Source organism: Saimiri boliviensis, chromosome 13, assembly GCF_048565385.1.
Source record: "Saimiri boliviensis isolate mSaiBol1 chromosome 13, mSaiBol1.pri, whole genome shotgun sequence".
NCBI lineage: Eukaryota > Metazoa > Chordata > Mammalia > Primates > Cebidae > Saimiri > Saimiri boliviensis.
In genome coordinates, this window is record NC_133461.1 from 94,218,255 (window position 1) to 94,246,237 (window position 27,983).

The 27,983-nt window shown below is 38.7% G+C and overlaps 1 protein-coding gene and 1 non-coding gene across 6 annotated transcripts in view; one reads left to right on the forward strand and one right to left on the reverse strand.

Annotated features, from left to right (window-relative positions):
* PSD3 (pleckstrin and Sec7 domain containing 3) overlaps positions 1–27,983 on the reverse strand; it is a 682,522-nt gene that overhangs the window by 417,281 nt on the left and 237,258 nt on the right. The gene's annotated exons all lie outside the window — the stretch shown is intronic.
* On the forward strand, positions 11,609–11,762 carry LOC120360657 (small nucleolar RNA SNORA62/SNORA6 family). Its single transcript, XR_005577103.1, has one exon. It is a non-coding gene; the product is annotated as a small nucleolar RNA SNORA62/SNORA6 family (small nucleolar RNA).

Here is a 27,983-nt window from a genome sequence, read left to right on the forward strand (position 1 = left end):
CTTTAAATCCATTGTCTGCATTCAAATGGTCATCCTAGAAAACCACACATGTCATTTCAAGGAATCCTGAGCAAATCATTTGGAATTCCTGTTCTGAAAGAACCTTCAAAGCCAGTTTTCACATCACACAGTGTAAGTTTCTTTACAGACATCTCATGTCTAAAGAAAAACTATTTCCCAGCTTGCTGCTAGCTCGCAGAGCAAACTTTAAAATGATGTGGTCTGACTCAAAACTAAAATCTACTCACAAAAATATAAAGACCCAACACCACTGAGGATATATTTTTAAAATGTAGTGAGGGATATGAAGGCAATTCCAAAGAAAAAAGATTCAGCAATGTGTGTTGAGTGACCGTAAATCGCAGAAATAAGTATATACCTTTCCAAAATCTACTATGAAAAGGAAAATATTCTGTTAAATCTTTAAATTACAACATAAAATACATTTACTTAATAAACATGTCTTGGGGGAAGGAGGTAATATTCAGAAGTGCCTTCCAGTATGCCTTACCTTACTGGAATCTACTTTAATAATAGTTGTAAGGTGTGAAGCAGTCACCTCAGAACCATACATTCTTTTAAAAATCCCTCTCCCACAAATACTCTTTGACTGTTAAAGTGTCCCACAAAGCACATTGTCTTAATTCAATCCTGAAAATAAGACATCTGAATTTAGATGCAACAGCAGCTAGCAAAAAAATGACTATAATATTAGCTTCACGTTCAATTGCATAGAAATCCACAGTATACTATAAATTTGTGTAATAACCAGAAAATTCCTGGGAGATGGGGAGATGATAGACAATGTATGCATGGTTTAGTCTTTATTAAAAAATTATTTTATACCAATAGCTTTTTATTAGTGGCCCTTTCTTTCTTTCCTTCCTTCCTTCCCTCCCTCCCTCCCTCCTTCCCTCCCTCCCTCCCTCCCTCCCTCCCTCCCTCCCTCCTTCCTTCCTTCCTTCCTTCCTTCCTTCCTTCCTTCCTTCCTTCCTTCCTTCCTTCCTTCCTTCTTTCTTTCTTTCTTTCTTTCTTTCTTTTTTTATACAGAGTCTGGCTCTGTCACCAGGCTGGAGTGCAGTAGCAGGATCTCTGCTCACTACAACCTCCATCTCCTGGGTTCAAGTGGTTCTCCGGCTTAGCCTCCCAAGTAGCTGGCATTACAAGCATACACCACCACATCCAGCTAATTTTTGTATTTTTAGTAAAGATAGGGCTTCACCATGTTGGCCAGGATGGTCTTTATCTCCTGACCTCATGATCCACCCACCTCGGCCTCCCAAAGTGCTGAGATATCATTGGCCATTTCTAAAGAGAGGTCACTATACCTTATTTGTTTAGCAAAATAATTTAAGATCACATTAATGATACTCCCTTGATCTTTCAAATGTTCATTTTTAGGTAAATTCAATATTCAAATTATTATATAGGATCTCTCACAACCATTAGCTTTGGTTATCATACTCTACAGACCTGAATTCCTGTAAATCTGTAAGTGAAAGTAAACTCAAGGATCTTTCGAAGTCCAAAAATTCTAGTCAAGAGGAGCAAATATTCAGGGGAGATGATGGTTCCATTGTGATGGGTCTGTAGACACAATAGACACATGGTCTCCATATGAGTATTTTTTTATAAAAATCTCCCCACAGGGATTTTTTACAACACTGCCCAAAATACCTATAGCTTTAAGAATTTTTAAAGTTTATATATATTCCTGTTTGCACAGTAAAAGTAGTAAACATCTTTTTTTGTTTTTTGTTTTTTTTGAAGAGAGAAATAAATGCGAATAGGAAAAACAAAAAAACACCTCATTTTCCCCAATATATCTAATCACTGGCAAACCAACATTCCTTATTTTCTTTTATTTGCAATTCAATGAATTCCCCAAAGCTCTGGAAAAATTTCAGCATTTCTAATTAGACTGTAACCTTTCTACTAGACAATCAGACATAGTCTCACCTTTATATAACTTCCCATGTCCAAAATGCCAACATCCTGGCATGCTCCTATCAATCTTCCTTCTCCTAACAGCACCGATTTTGAAAAGATGAAAACATTTAGTCTTTCCTAGAATGGTATTCTGAAAATCAATCAGTTAAAGATGAGAGGCCCGGATGCAGTGGCTCATGCCTGTAATCCCGACACTTTGGGAGGCCGAGGCGGGTGGATCACCTGAGGTCAGGAGTTCGAGACCAGCCTGACCAACATGGTGAAACCTTGTCTCTACTAAATATACAAAAATTAGCTGGGCGTGGTGGTATGCACCTGTAGTCTCAGCTGCTCGGGAGGCTGAGACAGGAGAATCACTTGAATCCAGGAAGTGGAGACTACAGTGAGCCAAGGTTGTGTCACTGCACACCAGCCTGGGCAACAGAGCAAGATTCTATCTCAAAAAAAAAAAAAAAAAAAAAAAAAAAAAAGACAAAAAAATTCCTAACTGCCACATAAATAGCAATTATCTACCCCAGGGAATGCATTCCTTAACGAGACCATGCAGACCTCACATATGCTTAGGCAGGAATGAATAAACCCCAGAACCCTATGTCACAAGTTGAAAGAGTCAATCAAATAAGGACCTTTCTATGTAGGTTACACGTTAAAAACAACAACAAAAAAAGCAGACTCAAGGTAGTTTAGGCAGAAAAGGTATGTGTTTACTGGCAAGGTTTTGGGAAGCTCCCTTTCTCTGGGAGGGCCGGACCCAGGCTCAGGAGGGAGCAAGTAGGGCAAAGCTCAGCCAAGGTCCTGCCACACCACAGCCTGGCCAAGCCATTGCAGCCACCATTGCCTCGTATCAGTGGACAGTCCCCTCCCATGCACCTGAGCTCTGGAGCCTGAACACTGTCATCAGGACAATGCCCCAACAACTGGCCCAGTGGGCCCCAAGAGTATTTACAGACAGACCCACTTCCCTGAGAAAATACCAGAAAGGGTCAGATTGACCTGTGCTCAAATCACATGCCCAATCTGATGGCCAGAGGTGCAGGAGGGAGGCTGCAGCCCCCTGGCTTCAGCACAAGGAAGTTGAGTCCCACCTCACATATGCCTTTGATTCCCACAAAAAGGAAGGGGATCTGCCACAAAAAAAGATAATTCTGCCACAGAGGGATATGGAAGATAGGATTCATAGGGTCTCTTCCAGTTCTAAATACTATAAAGAGGCCAGGCACGGTCATACCTGTAATCTCAGCACTTTGGGTGGCCGAGGAAGGTAGATCACTTGAGATCAGGAGTTCAAGATCAGCCTGGCCAACACAGTAAAACCCCATCACTACTAAAAATATAAAAATTAGCTGGGCATAGTGGCACATGCCTGTAATCCCAGCTACTTGGGAGACTAAGGCAGGAGAATTACTTGAGCCCAGGAGGCAGTGGTTGCAGTGAGCCACGATCATGCCACCATACTCCAGTCTGGGCAACAGAGCAAGACTCTGTCTCAAAAAATAAAAATAAGAGTTCAGATGAAGATTTAATGCCTATTATCTTAAACAGCAAAGAAAGGTATTAATCTTACTGATTCAGATAATAAGGAATGAATAGCCTATTTCCTCAATTTATTTTCATAGAGAATGATCTGATGAAAGCTATTCATTAAAACAAACCAGAGTGTCTCTCTGTCAGTTAGGCTCCTACTTTATTTATGTACTTCTAGATTCATTTGTCTTTCTAATTTCAGCTTGCAAAAAACAAATGGAATTGATTTTCTGCTATGATACTGAACACAACACTGTTAGAGCAGATAACAGGACGGGGCAGGGAGACTATAAGAGACTGCCAGGTGTAGGAAAAACAAACAAACAGATGTGATCAAAGAGCAGCAGTTATCACAGGGTCAGATTTTGACTCAACACAGCTAAGTCCTCGGAACATTTGAAGAAACCCTACTCCGGAACAAGTTTCACAACAAAACAACACCTCTACCAATGGAGGCAGTCACTGCTAGGAAGAGAGCAATGGGCTGCATGTGTTTCCCTAAAATTCATATATTAAAACCCTAATCCCAATGTGATGGTATTTGGCGGTATGGCCTTTGTAAGGTAATTAGGTCATAAGGGTGGAGCCCTCATGAATGGGATCAGTGCCTTCATAAGAACAGGCCAGAAAACTAGGTAGTTGTGTTTACACCATGTAAGGACACATGTAAACCAGAAAGAGGACATCACCAAGGATTGTAATCTCAAACTTTCAGCCTCCAGGACTGTGAAACATAAATGTTTGTTGTTGAAGCCACCCTATCTATGGTAATTTGCGACAGCAGCTCAAACTAAGATACACAGCATACAAAGCATCATTGGGTAGGCTGGTTGGGCCATACTTCTAAGGTCTTGTCCAACTAGGTTTCTTAAAAAATGATTTCTAGAGTCTGGGGGAAAAAAAAGCTGAAATTAACATGATAAAATTTTGAATTTGGACAAAAATAATAGACCACATACAGGATAGAGTAGAGCTGAGTCTTAAGGGTTTATTCAATGGACTACCTCCTCACAGGATCAGTGATTCTACTGTAAGGGCAGTGTCTAACACCCAAATTGCTCGGACAGCCTGGGGATTCTAAGTTCATCTCAGGGTTTCACATTTTTAAAAGAATACTGACACGTGAAAGTACTGAGACAAGGGTGACCAGGATGCAAGAAGTATCCAAAAACCTCCTCAAGATGGGGATGATGACATAGGAAAAGAAAAGGGATCTATATTTGTCTGCTTAGGCTGCCATAACAAGATACCAGAATGAGTGGCTTAAGCAATAGACATTTTTCTCGATGTTCTGAAGGCTGGAAGTCCAAGAGTACAGTGCCAATTGGTTGGTTTCTGGTGGCGGCTCTCTTCCTGGCTTGGAGACAGCCACCTTCTTGTTCCTGTCCTCACATGGTCTTTCCTCTGTGTGTACACACTCCAGTGTGTCTTCCTCTTCTTAGAAGAACACCAGTCCCATTGGATTAGGAGCCCACCCTTATGATCCCATTTAACCTTAATTACCTCCTTAAAGGCCCTTCCTCCAAATACAGTCAGCACACTACAGGTTAGGACTTGAATGTGTGAATTTTAGGGAGACACAAGTCAGTTCATAACAGGACTCAGTCCTAAATATATGAAAGACTGTATCTGAAAAGGATACCAATTTGATCTTGATTGCACTACAAGGCAGAATTAGAAATGAAGTGGGAGAACTAGAGTTGAAGAGTTAGATGAAGTTTAGGCTTCCTTCATTCTGCTGTTATTATTAAACTATAGAATATGAGTTACTAAGGACTTACTATGAACCAAACTTTGTGCTGATCAAATCTTTCTGTCCAGTCTGAGGCATATACTAATATTATGGCCATTTATTGTTCTTTACAAATGGAGGCTTGCTCTTGCACAATGTCACATTGCTGTTAAGGGGCAAAAGGACAGGATCCCAGTCCATCAAACTCCAAAGCCACCAGATTCAGCTTTTAACCATTACATGAGTAGCCTACAATACAAATGAGGAAATAACTCTATTTGCCAATAGAAAGTCACACAGAAGAAAACTAAAATACTAATAACCATAATATCACCATCACTTATTTTTCTATGTACCAGTTGTTTCCATATATTGTCAGAGTTCATCTTCACTTCAAGTCGAGGTAAGCATTATTATGCCCAGGTTACAGATAAAGAAACAGGCTCAAAAAGACTTCCTCAAACTCAGACAGGAACTAAAAACGTGGGGAACAGGATTCAAACCAACCTCTGAGTTATTTCAAATGCAAATCTTTTATGTCAATTACAATCCACTCCAGCTAGGCTCTGACTTGGCTCAGGCCCTGGGATCTGATGGATTTCAAAATCCTCTGAAGCTGGCCGGGTGAGGTGGCTCACGTCTGTAATCCCAGCACTTTGGGAGGCTGAGGCAGGCAGATCACAAGGTCAGGAGTTTGAGAACAGCCTGGCCAATATGGCAAAACCCTGTTTCTACTAAAAATACAAAAAATAGCCAGTCACGGTGGCCTACGCAGAAGAATCGCTTGAACCCAGGAGGCATAGGTTTCAGTGAGCCAAGATTGTGCCACTGCACTCCAGCCTGGGCAACAGAGTGAGACTCCGCCTAAAAAAAAAAAAAAAAAAAAAAATCCTCTGAAGCTGACCACACTTCCCAGAGACGGCCACATATAATCTAAACACTATCTTTAAGAGAGAAAAAGACACAAGCAGAGCAAATCTTATGAAAGGAAATTAGGCTTTCCACTACCAAGTCCTGCGGCCATTTGGCAAGAACTATGGACCCCACTACATGCTAGTCTCAGGGAACACACATGGCAATGAGCAAAAGGAAACCCCACTCCTCTGGACTCTACATTCTAGTGAAGGGAGACTGAAGGAACCAACCTCCAATATAACATATCAAGTCAAAAAAAAAAAAAAAAGTGATGGGGCAGAGAAACAGGGATGGAGGATATAATGACTGCTGTTTTAGAACCAATGATCAGGACGGGCTTGGGTTTAAACTGCTGCAAAGGAGGGCAGAAGACTCGCTAGCCATACATCCAGCAGATGCTGCAGTCTTGACTACAGTTTAGTACTTCCTTGCTTTTCACTGGAGGAAAGGGTGGACCACAATGTTAATTACAAACAAGTCAAAGGGAAAAAAAGTACAAAATCTTTTTCCTTGACCAGAAGGAAAGCAGTTACTATGTACTGTTGCCATAGCATTGAAGAAATAGAAAAAGCAACATTCTAAGTACCAGAGTGTGAAGAGAAACACAACAGTGAGGAGGGGACAAGAGATGGCAGAGGTTTCACTCCCTGCAGTGCTGAGGTCTTCTGGGTGGCAGGTGGGAAGCAAAGCTTTAAAAAGGGACAAGGATTGGAAGGGTGGGGAAGAGGAAAAGGTCTTGGCCTAGTCCCGACCTGTTTTCTATGTCCCTAATATAGCAGGGTACTTAGTTGCTGAAAAATAAAAATAAAAATAAAAGAACACCAAGTTTCTGAAATGCACAAAAGATTTCTAGATAGACATTTTCTGAAATTTTCTTTTCTTTCTTTTTTTTTTTTTTTTTCTGCCAATATGTACCACAGGTTTCAACCAGCTAACTTACTACTAATGTGATTATGTGTGGCTCAGGAGTAGAAGCCTATTGAAGGAATGTGCTAAAAGTCAGGCATAGAAGGTTCGTAGCCTATTTTGCCGGGCGCAGTGGCTCAAGCCTGTAATCCCAGCACTTTGGGAGGCCGAGGCAGGTGGATCACGAGGTCAAGAGATCGAGACCATCCTGGGCAACATGGTGAAACCCCGTCTCTACTAAAAATACAAAAAATTAGCTGGGCATGGTGGCGCGTGCCTGTAATCCCAGCTACTCAGGAGGCTGAGGCAGGAGAATTGCCTGAACCCAGGAGGCGGAGGTTGCGGTGAGCCGAGATCGCGCCATTGCACTCCAGCCTGGGTAACAAGAGCGAAACGCCGTCTCATTAAAAAAAAAAAAAAAAAGAAGGTTTGTAGCCTATTTCTACCATTTACAACTATGAAACTATAGGTAAGTCACTGGCTTAAGTCCCTTGTTGTTTACAAGATTAAAACAGAAAGAGTAAAAGACTTATGACAGTAAATTAATAAACATTCATTCCTTTCCTTAAACAGTTCCAAAATCTTAACTTCTGCTCTAATACCATCAGTGTTGGGAAGGCTCATTCCACTGCTAAATAACTGATTTTATAAAATTTTAAAAATTGTACATATATTCCTCTGGAAAAAAAAATGCACATGTCAAAATCCTTCTTAAGGCACGAACAGACAATTCACAAAGGAAAAAATACTAACTACAAATAAAACGGAAAACATTTCAATCTTAACTTATAATCAAAACACTACAATTGGCCTTGATTTTTAAATATTATCATGTAATATAATTGGCTATTGAGAAATAGGCATCCTGTCATACCCTGATGGTCAACGTACTTTTGTCATCCTTTGAGAGAGACAGATAATATGAATCAACGTTTTAAAAATGTATATTTCCTTCCATCCACCATTTACTCTTCTAAGAAATTTCCTAAGAAAATAATAAGTGGATGTTCTTGACAGCATTGTAATGAAAGACTGGAAAGAATGAAAGTCCCACCATTCACATAAACTATAATATCACCATAAAATGTAAAATATAATCATTAAAATGCTTATATTAGAAAGACATTTGCAATGCATATGAGAATTCAAAAGCTAATTTCTCTATTTTACAGAGAGCTCATAAAAATCATTAAACATAAAACTATCCAATAAAACCATGAACAAAGGCAATTTACAAAAAAAGAAATGCAAATGCCCCATAAAGATACATTGTGCAACCTTATTATTAAATTACAGATTATATTGAAATACTATTTTTCATCAATTAAAAACTGTAGTATCTGTGATATCCAGGACTAGAAAGGGATATTGACACAGGCAATTTCATATCCTCGTGGTGGGAGCACGTATGGACATTACTAACATTTGCTGATACCAGAGTTTCCTCCATCTCTGATGCCCTTGAAGCTGGGTATATGTAAACAGGAGTAGTCAAGACCACTAGTTCCAAAAGGGTTCACATCACAGATTTCAGTTACTACATGATACAAGAACTGTTTAAACTCATTATGTCTTTCTTAATGTCTTCCAGCATAAAACAGGGATAATAACATTATCTACCTCATAGGGCTATTTTGAGAATTAAATTCTATCATAGTGCATGGCACATAGTATTACCAACAACAATAGAAATCACTGATCTTACTATGTAGCAGGCACTGTTCTATGCATTTACCCATAGTAACTGATTTTATCACTCAATAAACAGTAGCATTAGTATAAGAATATTACTGCATTGCTTGTAACTGCAAATATCTGAAAACAACCAAATTGTCTATCAGTAGTGAAGGGGATAGTTAAATGAACGTATAAAATGGACGTCTATGTAGCTGTTACAGAGAATGAGGTAGTTCTATACATGCTGACAGGGAGATTTTTTTAAAAAACAAGAAAGACTATTGACTTTGTTTTTAAAGTCTAACAGAATGTGTGTGGTTAAGAAATGATGGGTGGATCACTTGAGGTCAGGAGTTCAAGACCAGGCTAGCCAACATGGCGAAATGCCATTTCAACTAAAAATATAAAAATTAGCTAGGTGTGGTGGTACATGCCTATAACCCCAGCTCCTCAGAAGGCTAAGGCAAGAGAATCGCTTGAACCCAGAAGGGAGAGGTTTCAGTGAGCCAAGATTGCACCACTGTACACCAGCCTAGGCAACAGAGCAACACCTCATCTCAAAAAAAAAAAAAAAAGGAAAAGAAATGGGCTCTTGCGCCAAACTATCCGAGCTCATTTCCTACTAGCTGTATGGCTTTGGGAATTGTCTTAAATACTTAGTCCAGTATCCTCATCTGTAAAACAGGATTAATAATAGCAATACTTCTTATGGCTTTTCTGGGGATTAAAGGAGCTAAGAGATAAAACAGTCCCCCAGGCATAGAGTCAGCAACCAACTAACCTTACTTGCTTTATTACTAATCGTTTTAACATGTCACATGGATTGAGAGATAATGAGCCTTCATATGTTCTTTATACTTATCTGTATTTAAAAAGATAGTAAGAGAGATTTGTTTTTTGAAAATACAAAATTGTATTTAATGACATTAAGAGATGTATAAACATGTCATATGAGAAATGTTAGTACAAAACAGTATACACAGCCCAAAGTCATTTTTATTAAAATATAGTTAATATTATGTAAATAAATGTACATTAAACATTTATCTATGTATTAAAATGTTACCAGTTGTCTCTCTGGGAGATAGATTCTAAATCATTTATATTTTCTTCTTTTTACTTATCCCTATTTTCTGATTTTCCTAAAATCAACACACATTACTTATGCAGTAAGATTTTAACTGTCATAATTTATTTCCTACCATAGAAGCTACAAGGAAGAGGTTAAACTGAGAGGCTTTCAATGATGTCACCAGAGATGGACTTTAGTAAAAACAAGTAAATAGTACATGTTTTACTGAGAACCCATACGTTCGATATCATGACACTAGCAAGGAAAACAGTAACTGATCAGCAGCAGCTAAGACTGCCATTCTCCTTTGGGCCAGGCTCCCACCTGTCTTCAGGGAGGGATTTAAAAGCCAGAATCTGGCCTCAGGTAATCGTAACAGGAGCCAAAGGAGGTAACACAGCTCAGAGCTGAAGCTTGCTGAAAAGTCCAGAGAGCAACGCTGGCAAGGCTAAAAGCAACACTGCACGTCCACACACTGGGTTTCAACACTTTTTCACAGAAGCAAATCCATAACAGACTCTGAGTGAACTGGGAAAGATAACTGAAGCATTCAAAATACTTTCTGAAAATCAGTTTGCATTGACTTATCTTAAAATGTCCAGCTCTGAGTAAGCAAGAAAGGTCACAGGATTTTGTTCAGATTTGCAAGTAGTAAGGGAAACGTGAGGTTATACTCAGGAAATCCTTTTGCTAAGATTCAAAAAATCTGAAAATTAACAAATTATACAACATGCACATTTCAATTTGCCTCTTCTCTTCTTAACATCTCTCCATAACCTGAGACAGCTACATCTATGGTTGGACTGGACTACAGGCAACAATCACAGACACAGTAACCTCAAGATGGGATATACAGTGCAGGGATGAGGAGGAGTGAGCGACAGGTATACAATGTTTCCACACCTCAACATTCAGGCTAACACTGCTTCAGAGTACTGCTTTACTGGTACCACTTCTGAGAAGGAGCAAAGCAGACGTACTTCTTTATCATCTTCTCTGTGTCTCCGTCTCTCAATCCTTCTCAACGGCAATAACTCATCTCTCTTTCAACCTCCCTACCTTCCTCTCTCCCAGCCTCAACCCTCATACCCAACCCCTTATCACTACACTAAAGCAAGCAAGAGGCCACAACCACAGAAGAGCTTCCAGGCAGTAGTGAAGCAGTTCAGTCTCAAAGAAAGCCAGACAGGAGTCCAGATGCCTACATTCCTTCTGGAGTTTGCTATATGACCTCAGTATAATCCCTTCACCACTGTGGGCTTATTTTCTCATCTGGAGGATGAATGGCTACGAAAAGAATTCTGAGATCTTTTTCTGCTTTAAAATTCTGTGATTTCACAATAGCTGAATACAGTCACTAAATGGGAAACCACCAGAAACACTGGGGGGCGGTCAGCACATAGCCAACTTTATTATATTTTTCACTGCATGCTTCCAAAATATCTATTGCCAAGAAGTATATCCAACTAGACCCTGGGTCCATGTTTTAATTTTTATACACTGTAATTAAAAACAGAATGACTTGCTTTTACTTTGGATTATGTAATTTCTTTCTATTCAAAATGAGCAGCTCTTACATGACGCCAACTGAGTTTTCTCTTAGGCAGCACATTCTTACCTAACTAGAGAACTTTTGGCATTTGGATTAACAGAATCAATAGTATCTTTCATTCCAAAAAAAGAAATTGCTGTTTTGATATGGTCTGTACAATAGTTCTTCCAAGAAAAATATTTTTATTATTTTACTACCAATATCTTATTACAGCTTATACATGAGTGAAGCATTTATTTTGATAGTAAATACATCATGCTCTTTAAAATAAAAAAGAATATATTCTTCTTGTTAGAGCTCAGAGTTGAGGCCACTGACTGGCCAATAAACCCATAAGTGTAGACAGTGTGCTACGCAAGGGACAAGTTTTTCACTAAAACCACAAGAGTCTCTGGTCCAGTGAGTAGAGTTTAACAGAAATTCTCGCTACAACTAAAAGAAAGAAAAAAAAAAGAATATACTCTTCTACTGTAAAATCTACTTATGCAAAAGTAGTTATCAGGTTCTTATTGCAGAAAGTAGCTTTTGTTTCTTCTCTGCTGTAGAAGCAGATCTTCAAATCACTGCGAGGCGGAACAGTATCCTTATATAGAAATCAGATTTAATCTTGAAAGAATTAAATAAGAATCACTCATTATACACTGATCTATGTTTTAGCAGATATTATAAAAAAACTCAAAGGTATAACAGATTCCCTGCCTGCAAAAAGTTTATAGTCTTACGTGGACATCAAATGCACACACATGATAAATGCTACTTAAAGGCCTACCGCATGCCAAAGGCTACAGAAAGCACCAGGGATGTGAGGGAGACTCCACCTCTGCCATAAAGTTGCTCACCAGCTGGTAGAAAAGCCACACCTGAGTACCTCAGACACTGCTAATCTCCCAGGACCACCTCTACTGCACTTACAGTGGGAAGTCCAGTGGCTTTCTTAAGAATGTAGTGGCTTCTGGGGTAGACAGACAGGGAAGGAGGTGGAGGTAGCTTATCTCATTGTCACCTCTTGTCATTTCTTATCTCCTAGAGGTATTCCCTCTCTGTCAGGTGAAAGTAGCACCTAGCTTGGTTGGTTGGGTGGTTGGTTGGTTGGTTGGTTGGCTGGCTGGCTGGCTGGGTTTTATCAGTCTTTATCTTTTAATTGGCACATTTAGAACATACACATTTAATATAATTACAAACACATTAGAGTTTACATCTACCATCTTATTTGTGCTATTCATCTCATCTATTTTATCTTTCTCTCTTTTCTTGCCTCCTTTTGATTGGGTTTGGTTTGTATTATTCCCTCTCTTCCTTCATACACACACAAGTTTAGATGTTACACACTTTGCTTTTAGGCTTTCATTTTCCTAGAAATTATGACACATATATCCAACTGACTTAAGTGTGAAGTTAATCAGTTATTTTGCTCTTCTGCCTGATCTTAGAACACTTTAATACTGTTTACACCCTTCACCATCCCCACTCCTAATTCAAAACACTGAGTGCTTCAGCCACATTGAACCTAATTCAGTTCTCTGAACTCTTTCCACAGCTTCTGATCTCTAGTCTCTGAACTTGGCTGCTACACCTAACTGGAATACCACCCTCTTCTTCTTACACCCCCTTCCCAACCTGGCTAAATCTTTTACACCTCTCAGGTCCAAGTTTTAGAGAGTTCTTTACACTCCTGCTCCCCAATCCCTGCCTCTTTCCCCAGTGAGTTTCCCTTGGTTATACCTATCTTCCCTCCTAGACATTAAGCCACAAAAGTCGATGACTGTTGGGCACCTAAGCTGTAACATATAACAGTCCACATGGATACTGCTAACCCTCAGCACCACATAATGGATTCTCAATAAATATTTGCTGAATGAAAAGATGAATGAAATATAGTGGTTTCAAGATATGGAAATCAGGAAACAAGCAAGGAAGGTCACAGGTCACCCCCCCCACACACACACACACACAAAGTCCACTCATTACTGAAGCAGAAAGACTACCATGGTGATTTAAAGAGTACCGGCTCCAGTGCCAGACTAAATGAATTCAAGTCCAGATTCTACCACTTACTAGTGGCTGACCTTGGATAAGATACTTAATGTCCCTGTGTCTTTGGAAAATAGAGAAAACCATAAAACAAACTCCTCAGGTTGTTATAAGGATTAAGTAAGCTAGCACTTGAAAAGTATTTAGAATACGTTCTTTTAAGATTCTGTCTATACAAGCATACTCCGGAGGTTGTATGCGTTCAATTCCAGACAACGACAATAAAGCGAATATCACAATAAGCAAATATCACAATAAAGTGAATCACACCAGTGATACACAATGAATACAAAAGTTGTTTATACTGCAGTCTATTAACTGTGGAAGAACATTATGTCTAAAAATAAAACAACGGCAATTTACACATTTGGATTAAAAAATACTTTATTGCTAAAAAAAAAAAAATACTGACACTCATCCAAAGTTTCAGTAAGTTGTAATCTTTTTGCTGGTGAAAGGTCTTGCCTCAATGTTGATGGCTGCTGACTGATCAGGGTGGTAGCTGCTGAAGGTTGGGGTGGCTGTGGCAATTTACAAAATAAGACAAAAAAGAAGTTTGCCACATCGATGGTCTCTTAAGACAAAAGATTTATCTGTACCATATCATGTTGTTTGATAGCATTCTACCCATAACAGAACAAATCTGAAGTCAATCCTCTCAAACCCTACCCCTGCTTTATCAACTAAGTTTATGCAATATTCTAATATTTTGTTGTCATCTGAACAATGCTCACAGCATCTTCACCAGGAGTAAATCCCATCGCAAGGAACACCTTTCTTTGTTTATTTATAAGATGCTACTCCTCATCCACTAATGTTTCATCATGAAATTGTAGTAATTCAGTCATATCATCAAGCTCTACTTCTAGTTTTCTTGCTATTTCTACCAAACGTGTAGCTATTTTCTCCACTGCAGTCTTGAACTTACCTCTAAAGTCATCCATGAGGGTTGGAATCAACTTCTTCCAAACTCCTGTTCATGTTAGTATTTTGATGTGCTCCCATGAATCACAAATGTTCTTAATGGCATCTAGAATGGTAAATTCTTTTCATAAGGCTTTCAACTGACTTTGCCCACCTTCCATCAGAGAAATTACTATCTATGGCAGCTACAGACTTATGAAATATTTTTTTTTAAATAATAAGACTTAAAAGTTAAAATTACTCTTTGATCCATTGGCTGCAGAATGGATGCTGTGTTAACAGACATGAAAACAACATCCATCTCCTTGTATATTTCCATCAGAGCTCTTGGGTGACTAGGTGCATTGTTGAAGAGCAGTGAGATTTTGCAATAAGTATTTTTCTAAGCAGTAGGCCTCAACAGTTGACTTAAAATATTCAGTAAACCATGCTGTCAATAGATGTCCCTCATCCAGGCTTGATTTATAGAGCACAGGCAGAGTGCTCTATCATAATTCTGGAGGGCCCTAGGATTTTTAGAATGGTAAATGAGTAACGGCTTCAACTTCAAGTTACCAGCTGCATTAGCCCCTAACAAGAGTCAGCCTGTCTTTTGAAGCTTTGAAGCCAGGCATTGATTTCTCTGTAGCTATGTAAATTCTAGACGGCATCTTTTCCCAATAGAAGGATGTTTTATCTACATTGAAACTCTGATGTTTAGCACAGCCTCACTCATCAATCATCTTAGCTAGATCTTCTGAATAACTTGATTCAACTTCTACATCAGCAATTGCTGCTTCACCTTTATGTCATAAAGATAGCCTCCTTTCTAAAACCATGTGAACCAATGTCTGCTAGCTTCCAACTTTTCTTCTGCAGCTTCCTTACCTCTACCTCTCTCGGCCTTCACAGAATTGAAGGCTTGCTCTGTATTAGGTTTTGTTTGAAGTGAATGTTGTAGCAATTTGATTTTCCATTCAGATGACTCAAATTTGCTCCATATCAGCAATAAGGCTTCTGCTTTCTTATCATTCATGTATTCACCGAAGTAGCACATTGAATTTCCTTCAAGAATTTTTCCCTTACATTCATAATTTGGCTAACTGTTGGTGCAGGAAACCTAGCTTTGGGCCTGGCTTCAACATGCCCTCCTCATTAAGCTTAAGCATTTCTTTGATTTCAAGTGAAAAACATATGACTGTTCCTTCCACTTGAACACTTAGAAGCCATTATAGATTTATGAATTGGCTTAATTTCACAATGTTGTATCTAGTCATAGAGCAATCAAAACATACAACATTTATTAAGTTCTCTGTCTTGCATGGATACAGTTCTTGGTGTCCCAAAGCGATTACAAGAGTGGAATCAAAAATCACTGAATGGCGAGGCACAGGGGCTCATGCCTGTAATCCTACCATTTGGAAGGCCAGGAGGACTGCCTTGAGTCTAAGAGTTGGAGACCAGCCTGAACAACATAGCCAGATGCTGTCTCTACAAAAAAATATATTTTTAAATAGCTGGCTATAGTAGCACACACTGTAGTCCCAGCTACTCAGGAGGCTGAGGCAGGAGGATCATCTGAGCCCAGAAGTTCAAGGTTATAGTGAAATACGATTGTGCTACCATATTCTAGCCTGAGCAACAGAGTGAGACACTATCTCATTATTAAAAAAAAAAAAAAAATCACTGATCACAGATCATAACAATAGATATAATAATAATAATGAGAAAGCTTAAAATATTGCAAGAATTACAACAAAGTTACACAGGGACACAAAGTGAGCACAGTGGGAAAATGGTGCTGAAAGACTTGCTCAACACAGAGTTGCCACAAACCTTCAATTAAAAATAAAACATATCTGCAAAGCACAATGAAACAAGCTATACGTTTACAATAGAGCTGACTCTAGTTGTTAAACCACACAACTTAACCACGCAACTCTCAACAGATCCATACTTAAAGCCCAGATATTCATACATTAATATGATCCTAATATAATGTCTGTACATTATGGTACAAATTTACAGCCCATGAGGACAATATCACTGCATTGGCATATTTGAAAACAATCAATCAGAATTATTTTAAAAAGTAAAACAGCAATTAAGTACATGCATTAAAAATATCAAAAAATGGGGTAATAATACATTTTTTGAAGAATGCTCTCAAAAATGTTATCAAAGAGCATTTCAAGGAACAATTTTCAATTTTTAAAACGAGGCCATAATATCATTTTGTGAATTTTGTAGTCTTACCAAATTATATTATAATTCTTTCATTATAGCTATAAAAAGTGTTGAAGCTTTTTAAATTTTTCATGTTATTTGAAAATACTATCCAAATAATAAAATTAAATATTCATTATTATCCCAGAAGGCAGACAATAAAGATCATACTCCTGCCAACCTGACTGTGGGGTAGTACAGCCAAGCCACAGTGCACAAGGCAAAGACCTTGGAGGCCGTGAAGGTAGCCAACACTTCCAAGTTTCCCCTCATAAACCCACCAACTTAACCAGCTCAATGTCACCAGGAAATGGTTCTAACCCTGAGCCATCACATTTTTGCTTTTTTTTTCCTTTTTATTGAGACAGAGTCTCACACTATTGCCCAGCCTGGAGTATAGTAGTGCCATCTCGGCTCACTGCAACTGATTCTCATGTCTCAGTCTCTAGAGTAGCTGGGATTGCAGGTGTGTGGCCACCACACCCAGCTAATTGTTATGTTTTTAGTAGAGATGGGGTTTTGCCACATTGGCCAGGCTGGTCTCTAACTCCTGATCTCAAGTGATCTGCCCTGCTTGACCTCCCAAAGTGCTGGGATTACAGGCATGAGCCACTGTGCCCGGTCACCCTTTGTTTTGTTTTTTTTTGTTTTCTTGTTTTTTTTGAGACGGAGTTTCGCTCTTGTTACCCAGGCTGAAGTGCAATGGCGCCATCTCGGCTCACCGCAACCTCCGCCTCCTAGGTTCAGGCAATTCTCCTGCCTCAGCCTCCTGAGTAGCTGGGATTACAGGCGCATGCCACCATGCCCAGCTAATTTTTTGTATTTTTAGTAGAGACGGGGTTTCACCATGTTGACCAGGATGGTCTCGATCTCTTGACCTCGTGATCCACCTGCCTCGGCCTCCCAAAGTGCTGGGATTACGGGCGTGAGCCACCGCGCCCAGCCCCATCCTTTGCTTTTATAGAGCAGAGGGCTGCTCTGTTTTTACCTGGTTCTGCAACTGAAACATTATAGCTTCTATAAAATTGGGAGCCTCTGGAATCTCATTAAAATGAACAAACAAAAGCACAGAGGTCTGCATATAGAATATTTCAGGCTCTAACCTCCCTGATACTTAAGAATACAGTCACTGTCCTATTGCGTTTCTTGCTTCTTTAGCCAAATTGGAAGGCATTAGGAATTCCCTAGTTAATAGATGATATAAAACATATTTTGAAAGAAAGCTGCAATAAAGCTACAAACTATGATTTGGGGTTTTCACTTAAGTAAGATACTTGAGGACTTTATCATGAAACGTTAGTTTACTTATCTTTTGTCAAGAGTAATTGCCTAAACTTGAATAGAAATATGAGCTTTTTTTTTTTTTTTTAAAGACAGGGTTTCACCATATTGGTCAGGCTGGTTTTGAACTCCCGACCTCATGTGATCAGCCCACCTTGGCCTCCAAAGTGCTTGGATTACAGGCGTGCGCCAACGTGCCCAGCTGAAATATGAGCTTTTTCAGTTAAATATACTCCTAAAAATTGCATTTTCTTCTGGGATTTGACTACTAAAAGGAGACATTTCAATGAAGTCAATGGCAATTATCAGGAAAAAAAAATCATTTTTAAGTTGTAATCAGATCTTTTCTTTCTAAATATTAAAATATTAGAATGATGTATTTCATTTTCCTAGAAGCCAATTAAGTATTTCCTGTTTAGTTTGGATATTGATGAATGCTTTTTTTAATGGACACTTTCTAACTCTAAATTAGTAGTACTATATTATAATTACATTTCATTATCAAAGTTTGCTGTCAGTATTCTATCTCACTTTATTACTCAAAGTTCTATCAAAGGGCAGCACAGAAATAGATCCTTAAATACACATTGGATAAGGATATAACAAAACCTCATTAATTTAGATTAATTATTCAGGGTCAAAATGAATTTAGGAGTTTTATCTTAAAAAGAAAATAATTTTGATGCTTTCACATACAGATAATAACTGAAATTGGGTTAATAGTAGAGGTCCTTGAGCAATTGCATTAATGAATAGATATAAACTACTGTAATTAGAATTTCAGTTAAAAAGTTTCCAAAGGCACATAAATTGTTTTCATCCCTTGCTGTTAAGTTTTTTACTTGCATTTGTTTGTGTTTTTATTTTGTCTTTGCTATCAAGTACTGGATACTTCATATGAGCTGCACTGTGTTTTCGATTTAATTCCTGAGACATGTTTGCAAGGTTGGTATTATCACCCCATTTTGTATCAGAAAAATACACTCAAGGATCAGAGAATTCAAGAAGTTCTCCCTGGTTTTTTCTGCTTCACTATGCATTCTTATGAAGTCCATCAGCTCTTTCTTGAGATAAAATGGACAAATCAGCAACAAAAAAAAAAAGTTCAGTGTTTGAAAAAAAATCTCAAAAGCATTTTTTAATAGTGCTGGTGCTATTTTTCTTTATCTGGTTAGCAGATATATTACTATTGCTGTTTTTGAAGAGTTAGACAGTTTACCTATCACTGAATGCCCCTAAAGAATTCTTTAAACCCAATGGGCAAATTTTAGCCATTTGCCAAGTGGGTAAAAAAGAGAGTACTTCATTAAAAGAAGACCAAGATGAGGCAGAACAAAGAGCCAGGTGTGGGCAGATGAGGAACTTGTCCCCATGGCTAATCCATGGGGACTTGTGGAAAATCAACTCACATTTCCAGACCTCACACACTCTGGGCCTACTATAAGCCATTTATGCCTAGTATTCCACTATTAGAACACTAAGCTTGTGGGAGTTATGCATATCCTACTGCTCAAGGTCATCGCCAAGGTCTGATTATTTTGCAAGAAAAATTTGCAACCTCCGGCATAAATGGGCTAATGGAGCTATCACAGGGAGTCAAACAACATACTATGCATAAAAGTGATCTGCAAACTATACCTAATGCTAGATTATAATCTGGCAAAACAGTTTCACTCCACACTTTTATTTTTAAAAGATCAATAACACTCCTGGTTTTATTTATGTTATAGAAGAAATTTTAAAACTACCAGGTTTAGCTTAAATTTTAAAACTACCAGGAAATAGATTTATTTTACAGAAACTTGTTTTCTTTAAAAAACAATCTGCCTGTAATCCCAGCACTTTGAAAGTCCAAGGCAGAGGATCGCCTGAAGCCAGGAGTTCAAGACCAGCCTGGGCAACAGAGCAAAACCCCATCTCTACAAAAAATTTTTAAAAATTAGCCAGGTGTGGTGGCATGTGCCTGTAGTCCTAGCTACATGGGAGGCTGAGGTGAGAGGATCACCTGAGCCAAAGAGGTTGAGGCAGCAGTGAGCCGTGATTGCACCACTGCATTCTAGCCTGTGCAACAGAGCAATACCTTGTCTCAAAAAAAAAAAAAGAAAAGAAAAGAAAAGAAAAAGAAAGAAAGAAAAAGAATAAAGCCATTTTGCAAAATGAGTTGCAACTGTATAAGCTAAATCAGAGTGTACAAAACAAGGCCTAGCCTTTAACATGCTCATTTCAACAAATATTTACATAATACCCACCACAAGCCAAACACCGTGCTGGCAACTGGAGCAATAAAACTGAACAAAACAAAGCCTTTAACTGCTAGATATCTTTGAATCCCTTGCATTTAATAGTGCTTGGCACACAGTGAGCACCAATGAATGTTAGGAAAAAATGTATATATACATGAATAAATTAGATGTATAAAGGTGACCAAAAAGAGGCTGGGGACGGTGGCTCACACCTGTAATCCCAACACTTTGGGAGGCTAAGGCAGGCAGATCACCTGAGGTCAGGAGTTCAAGACCAGGTTGACCAACATACAGCAACCCTGTCTCTACTAAAAATACAAAATTAGCCAGGCATCGTGGTGCAAGAGGCCTATTACTAGAAAAGCTGCTGATCTGAATTCTGACTAAATAAAACATGTGAATCCTTTACAAAGATTTGACTAAAAGTGCCCTGATAAATCTGCTGCACTGGAATCGTGTAGTGAAGGGAATGAAAGCAAAAGCACAAAAGCCCTATCCCAAAACTGTGAATAAGACATGCCTGCTTCTCTGTAATCTTGGGGAAAAAAAAAAACTGAAACAGATAAAAATGAGGCAAACAAATCTCTAAAAAATAAATAAGCCCACAAGTGGAAAACCTGCTTTTCATCAATCAAATAAATCAGGGAAGGCGGCATTTCTAGGCCATTGCCTGTGGGTCTCCCATAGCACTTACGAAATGGCTTTCCTAATTAGTCTAATCATCACTTCTGTTCGACATGGTTGTAGCTGCCTAATTACCCAACTCAAAAATGCTCACCCAACCCCCATACCAAGCTCCTCCACAGCTCTATTTCCAATTACATTACTTAAGCCATTATTCACAAGAACATTAATGACACTATCACATGTTTAAAAATTATTGACTTGAGGTATGGAAGACAGTCCCCAAACTTTGAGGACTTTTTTTTACCTTGGAAACCTTTAACAATCAGAAATATGCAAATAAGAGCAGAGAAAATAACTTTGGTTTCTGAAATTCCATTAATCATCATTTTACAAGTCTATAGCAATGGAAAAATGACATAGAATAAAAAGCAGGTGTTTGCCCCGGAATGTGAGTGCTTGTTGGAATGGAGCCTGCCATTTTGCCACGGGAGCCTCAAAACTGCCTGTGAGTCAGGGCTGAGCCCACCACATGACGATCACTGTGTTCTAATAAACAGCAGCCTGCATGGTTGGGACTCCAGGTAAAGGTAGCTTGGGTTCTGCAGGCATTCTTTTTCAGACAGTCTCTATTCAACTCCTCCTGTTTTAAAATTCATGGAATACCATGCAGCCATAAAAAAGGGTGACTTCATGTCCTTTGCAGGGATATGGATGAAGCTGGAAACCATCATTCTCTGCAAACTAACAAGAACAGAAAACCAAACACCACATGTTCTTACTCATAAGTGGGAGTTGAAAAATGAGAACACATGGACACAGGGAGCGGAACATCACATACTGGGGCCTATTAAGGGGGTGATGGCTAGAGGAGGGATAGCATTAGGAGAAATACCTAATGTAGATGACGGGTTGATGGGTACAGCAAACGACCATGGCATATGTATACCTATGTAACAAACCTGCATGTTCTGCACATGTATCTCAGAACTTAAATTATATATTTAAAAAAAAAATTGTATAGATGAGGTCTTGCTTTGGTGCCCAGGCTGGTCTCGAACTCCTGGGCTCTAGCAATCATCCTGCCTCGGCCTCCCAAAGTGCTGGGATTTCAGGTGTAAGCCACCATACCTGGTCCAGTTTAAAAAAAAAAAAAAAAATCTTGGGAAGAAATAAAGAGCATGCCAGAGATGGCAATGGCCATGAATGTAAAAACACAAGGTAGCGGGGCTGAGTCTCAGTAACCAGTGAGCACCTCCCGTGCACCATAGCTGGACACTGCACAATGTCCTAGAAGCCATTTTTTGTTCTAGAACAATTTTTAAAGCGGTTTCATTTGCCCTGTTACCTCAGGCGGGTGTTGCTGAGTGACTGGATAGATTTCTTCTGCTTTCAGTCTCTTTTTATGGGTGCTTCTGAATGAGCTTTTTTGGAAAGGAGAAAAAACAAAGAGACCAGAAGGAACTGAGAAGTTCAAAGCATTGAAGGTGAAGAAATTTGATGTTTTGTTTTATTTTTAATATGTAGAAGAGTATCAAAGAAAAAACACCATAAATTTTAGGCAGGAAAAAAAAATTACCCAAAATAACAAGTATAGGTTCGATGATTTAATTAGAAAACTAGGGATTAGAGAATGTCCCAGATCTATTAATAAATTATCTTGGGCAAATCTTAGCTCCGAGGTCTGATTACATTTTCTATGCTCATGGTACGTTCTTCTTACATAACTTGCATCATCTTAAACAAATCTCAACACCAACAACAGCTAATATACTAACAAATAGCACTTGTTTTTGTTCCTTTAAGCTGTCTCTCAGGAGCCACCCTGCAGGTGAGGTTTAGGATCAACTACCCACCTGATGCATGTCGAACCAAGTGTCTATTCTAATGCCTCAGCACTGTGCTAGAATCATGGGTAAAGAAAGATGAAATGCTGCCTGATCTTTGATCTAAGAAGCTTACAGTCTAGGTGGAAGGATGTGAGTAACACAAAGCAATATCCAGCAAGAGTGCTACATCTCAATAAATGGCAACTCCATGAATCCCCATTAATCAACACAGAAATCTATGTCTTTCTTCCTTTCCCTACACCTCATCAATCATCAGGTTCTGTTGATCTACACAAAATGTGACTCATTTATCTTTCCACTTGTCTGTATTACAGCTGCCACCATCCCTGTCCAAGAAACTTTCATCTCTCACCTACAAAACCTCCCTGATTAATCCCTCTGCTTCCTTTCTTGCCCTCCTCAATCCATTCTCAACACGGCAACCAGAGTGATCTTTTTAAAAGGCTAAACTCCTTAAACCTCTTCCATGACCTTCCATTTTCATAGGATAAAATCCAGACACCCTCCTTTAGCCATAAGGCCCTGCATGATCTGGCCTCAGCTTACCTTGGCAATCCCATTCCTTCATTCCTACAGCTCCACCGACTCCTCCTCACTTGGCTCAGCTGCCTGGCCTTCTTTTAGTTCTTCATATGTGATGCTCTTTCCTGCCCATGGCCTTTGTGCTCGATATTCCTCTGTATGGCATATGCTTCCTCTGGCCAGCATCATATCATCTGCCAGGGACATCTGCTGTTTCTCCCTGGCCAGCACTCCTTCTTCTGGTAACAGAACACCTCTTTTCTTCTTGAAGTCACCTCTGCCTCATTTTCACTCCCTGTGGTTTGGCTTAAACTGGCTACTTCTCCTCGTGCCCACCCAGGCAATCTATAATTACCAGGGTATTTTTTGTAATAAGGAAACAAATTTTAATTAATTTTTTTAAAATAGAATATTTTAAAGAAATTACACAATCAGAAAAAAAGTTGCATGGGTCTATGAACACTTTCACAAGAGTCCTGTCCTGCATTTACCTTTTCCATGACCTGTAGTTCCCCTGATGATCACATTGAGTAATAGATCAGCTAAGCTGAAATGTTACATTACAGTAATATAGTGGTCTCAGTTTTGCCAAAGTGCTTTCAAATAACTCAGGAGATAGGGGAGTAAAATATTGCCTACAAAGACAGTTAAAAGTACCACATGATCCTCTAACTCTCTCCCATTAAGCCAGATAAATTTATCAACTCAGCTAGCTGACACTTAAGCCCCAGGAAAGTGAGATACATAACTGGGGTAGAAGAAGCTCCCAGCCATAGTCCAAGGAAAACAGGGTACCAGAAAGATCGCTTTTACATGAGTCCAATTCAGTTTTCCATAGGGTCTCTCCCGCATCTCACTTGGAGATTAGCAAGTCAAATTTAATACTTTTGACCAGACACTGGTCTAAAAACAATATTGAACTAAAAATCAGACTACATTTCCAGTGGTAAAAATATGCAAACAAAAAATATTACAGTAGTAAACATGGCTACAGAGTCATATGGTGATGTGTTTACTCTCTCAGAGGACAATAATCTTGGGCAACAGAACACACAGACACACACACACACACAAACACACACACACGCACAGACTCCTGACACTCCCTGGGTGTCTTCTGGCTAGGGTCAACTGAGACCTACAGGTAGAGCCTTCTCTGACTGCTTTAATTGCTAGCTTAACCACTAGAATTGGTCCAAAATTGATAATACCTGTGGAATGAGGGCGGCAGCATTTGTCAAGTTGTGACACCACCAAAACAGCGAGTGACATTTAAAAAGATTAATTCATACACATGAAAAACAAATAGTGTTAATTTTAATGTTTGTTTCAATGTCAAGACCTTTAGACAAAGGCATTAAAGACATTTTGTCTGAGCTCTAAACTAAAAATAAATAAAGGCTCTGAATTAGCACCCTCAATCTAGCTTCAAAATAACTGGTACCCATTTTTAAAATCCCCTTGACTAAATTATCATAATAATGGCTGTGCTTTCATTGAATATTTACAATGTGCCAGACATAAGGCTGAACATTTCACAATTATGGTTTCCTCTTAACCATTCAACCCTCAAAAACACTTCTAATGTAACAAGTTTTATACTCATTGTACTAATGAAGAAACGGAGGCTCAGATAAATTAATACATTTGACCAAAATCAAATCATCAGTGAAATGTGGCATCAAACCTAGGTTGGTCAATTCCATCATGAAGTCATAATGGTTTTCAAACCGATATATAGTAGAACATTTTTAAGAGGTTTATGCTCTGTTTTTATGAGAAAGTTTCATGCTTTATTGTGAATTATACAACTAATAAGAAGCAAACCTCAAACTACAGGTAATTCCAATTGTGTCCTGCAATCAAAAGGTGTATCTCACTAAATCAAGGCAAGTGGGACTATCGCCTGCTGAAACACCCAGGGAATCCTTTTGTTACTGATAAAAGAAAGAAGAAAGAGAAAAAGAATGAGAGAAAGATAGGGAAAGAAAGGGAAGGAAGGGAAGGAAGGAAGGAAGGAAATGAGCAGATCTCCTAAACTTCTGTTCAAAACAATTTGGTGGTTTCTCATCTCAGAGTAAAAGCTAAAGACGACCCTATAATTAATTGTGCTTGGAAGTGTCTGGCACACACTTCAGTAAATACTTGTTGAATGAATGGATAAATTCAGAGAGCCACTGTATCCTTTCTTGTCCTTTCAAAAAAAAGATGCACAAGTTTCCAGGGAAATAAAGCACTGTGACATTAAAACGAGTTGAGGAACAGAAAACTTTTCTTTAGGAAAATCACTGAATTCGGAGGTCAGATAACACAACCAAAAAGGACTCAAGGGTGCCCTAATTAGAACAAAATGAACTTCAGGCTTCTTCATTCTATTAACTCTGGAGAAGATTCAATAGGACCTTCAAAAATGTACTAGAAATGATTTAGTCTTCTTCATCTACACATTAGAAACTGTAATTATTTTAAGTAGTGGACTTGAAGTCAACACCTGAGTACTTGTCCAACTTTGTCCGTAATTCATTTTCTTTGTTTCCTCATTTGCAAAATGACATTAGACGTCAAAATTTCTAAGGTCTGAGTTCTGATATTGTATTATTACAATCTCCAACTTAATTTACAAAACAACTCAATAATTATTTCTATCATAAAAAGAATCTGATTTAAGGACATAATTTACTACAAAATCAGAAATGGACAACTCATCCAATGGTTAATTCCTTGTATAATTCAAATCTTTCCAATGCAATCATTTAACCCAGAATATCCAGGTAGTAACCTAGGCTCTGTCCAACTGCATCAAGATAAAAGGTTAGTTTAGCTGGGCATGGTGGCACGTGCCTGTAATCCCAGCTACTCAGGAGGCTGAGGCAGAATTGCCTGAACCCGGGAGGCGGAGGTTGCGGTGAGCCGAGATCGCGCCATTGCACTCCAGCCTGGGTAACAAGAGCGAAACTCCGTCTCAAAAAAAAAAAAAAAAAAAAAAAAGATAAAAGGTTAGTTTAGTTTTTCAAGCAACTGTTAGAAAATTATTTTGTAAATGTCTTTTCTGTGTTTTTTAGAGATAAAGACAGAGTGAGTGCATTCCTTTTGCCCAAGTCAGTTTTCTCTTTAGATCATATCCTTTATTCCAAAAACTTACTGATAACTATTACATCCACTAAGTCTTCTCTCCTTAGGATAAAGATAAGTTTCTATGACCTCTCCTAACATCATATCATTTTCTGATCACTCACCTACCTATTCACTGTTAATGTCTCCCTTAAAATGTAATATCCAGAATCCAATAAAATAATTCTCAGTGTCTAATTCAGGCATCCCCAGGCTACGGCCCGCGGGCCGCATACGGCCCCCTGAGGCCATTTATCCGGCCCCGTGCCACACTTCAGGAAGGGGCACCTCTTTCATTGGTGGTCAGTGAGAGGAGCACAGTATGTGGCGGCCCTCCAACGGTCTGAGGGACAGTGAACTGGCCCCCTGTGTAAAAAGTTTGGGGACGCCTGGTCTAATTGTTTCAGACTACAGTGGCATTGTTTCTGGCACTTATTTATTGATGAAGATAAAGCCAACTTTACAGCTTTAACAGTTAAGTAAGATAATCAGTAAAAAGTCTTATCACAAGGTTTGGCATACAGTAACCTCTCAATAAACAGTTACTGCTGCTGTTATGGCTAGTAATAATAAACTGTAATAATGTTTCATGAGTATTATACCCTTATCTCACCAATTCAGTTGTAAGCTCTAGCTCTCAATAACACTGAAAGTTTGCCTTATACATTCTTAGCTGTTTTCCCCCACATCAGGGATAGGCAGAAAAATAAAATGTTGAGGCTCAATTTAAATTGAAGATCAGTCAGAAACCAAGATAAAGCAACTCTGACATTAAGACTTAAAGTAATGGCAAACAGGATATGATTTATTTAAGGAGTTAATTTTTTCTCGGTTTTCCAGAACAATTTGATTATATAAATCAGGCAATCCCACTTTTTACAACTAAAAAGTGCTCTCTCTCAATCATATAATTTAAAAGATGAACTAAATGTATGTATCACTGACATGTGCTGAGAAAGCAATCTGGCACAGAGCTGAAGGGAGTGAGCTCTGGAACCATACTGGCTAGTGTTCCCATCCACTTACCCACTGTGTGATCTAAGGCAAATTACCTAACCTCTCTGGTCTCATGCTTCATATCTATAAAATATGAGTCATGACAGGACCTAACTACCTTACAGGGGGCAGTAAATTATCCTAAATAATTGTTGCTAAAAATGTATTACCTGGAAATCTCAGACATTTTCAATTTTTATAGGTCCTCACCACTGTTAGCCATTGCTCAAGTCAATCAGCACCTTAATATTCTCTGCATATTTATAATTATTTTTTCAAACATCCATTTGTTTCTATGGTAGATTTAAGGTTAGTGTAAAAAAATCCATCTTTATCTTAATACTTCACTAACCATATATGCCTCACTATAGCAAATCATGTGTTGGTATTAACAAAGAATTAGGATATAAAGGAACAAGTAAAACTGTGCTTGTCATACGTGCAGCTGCTCTGCATATACACCTGTGCTGTCTAGTATGACAGCCATATGGAGCCATTTAGCACCTGAAATGTGGCAGATGTGCTGTGAGTGTAAAATATGGGCTAGATTTCTAAGTACAAGCAAAGAATATAAATTACAACTAAGCTTTTGTCAAAATGATAATATTTTGAACATAGTAGGTTAAATAAAATCTATTATCTAAATGAATTCAATTCATTTTACTTTTTTAAATGTGGCTGCTAGAAAATTTAAACTTACATACTTACATGTGAAATTCTCAACATACTTCTCTTTTTTTTTTTTTTTTTTTTTTTGAGACAGAGTTTCGCTCTTGTTACCCAGGCTGGAGTGCAATGGCGTGATCTCGGCTCACCGCAACCTCTACCTCCTGGGTTCAGGCAATTCTCCTGCCTCAGCCTCCTGAGT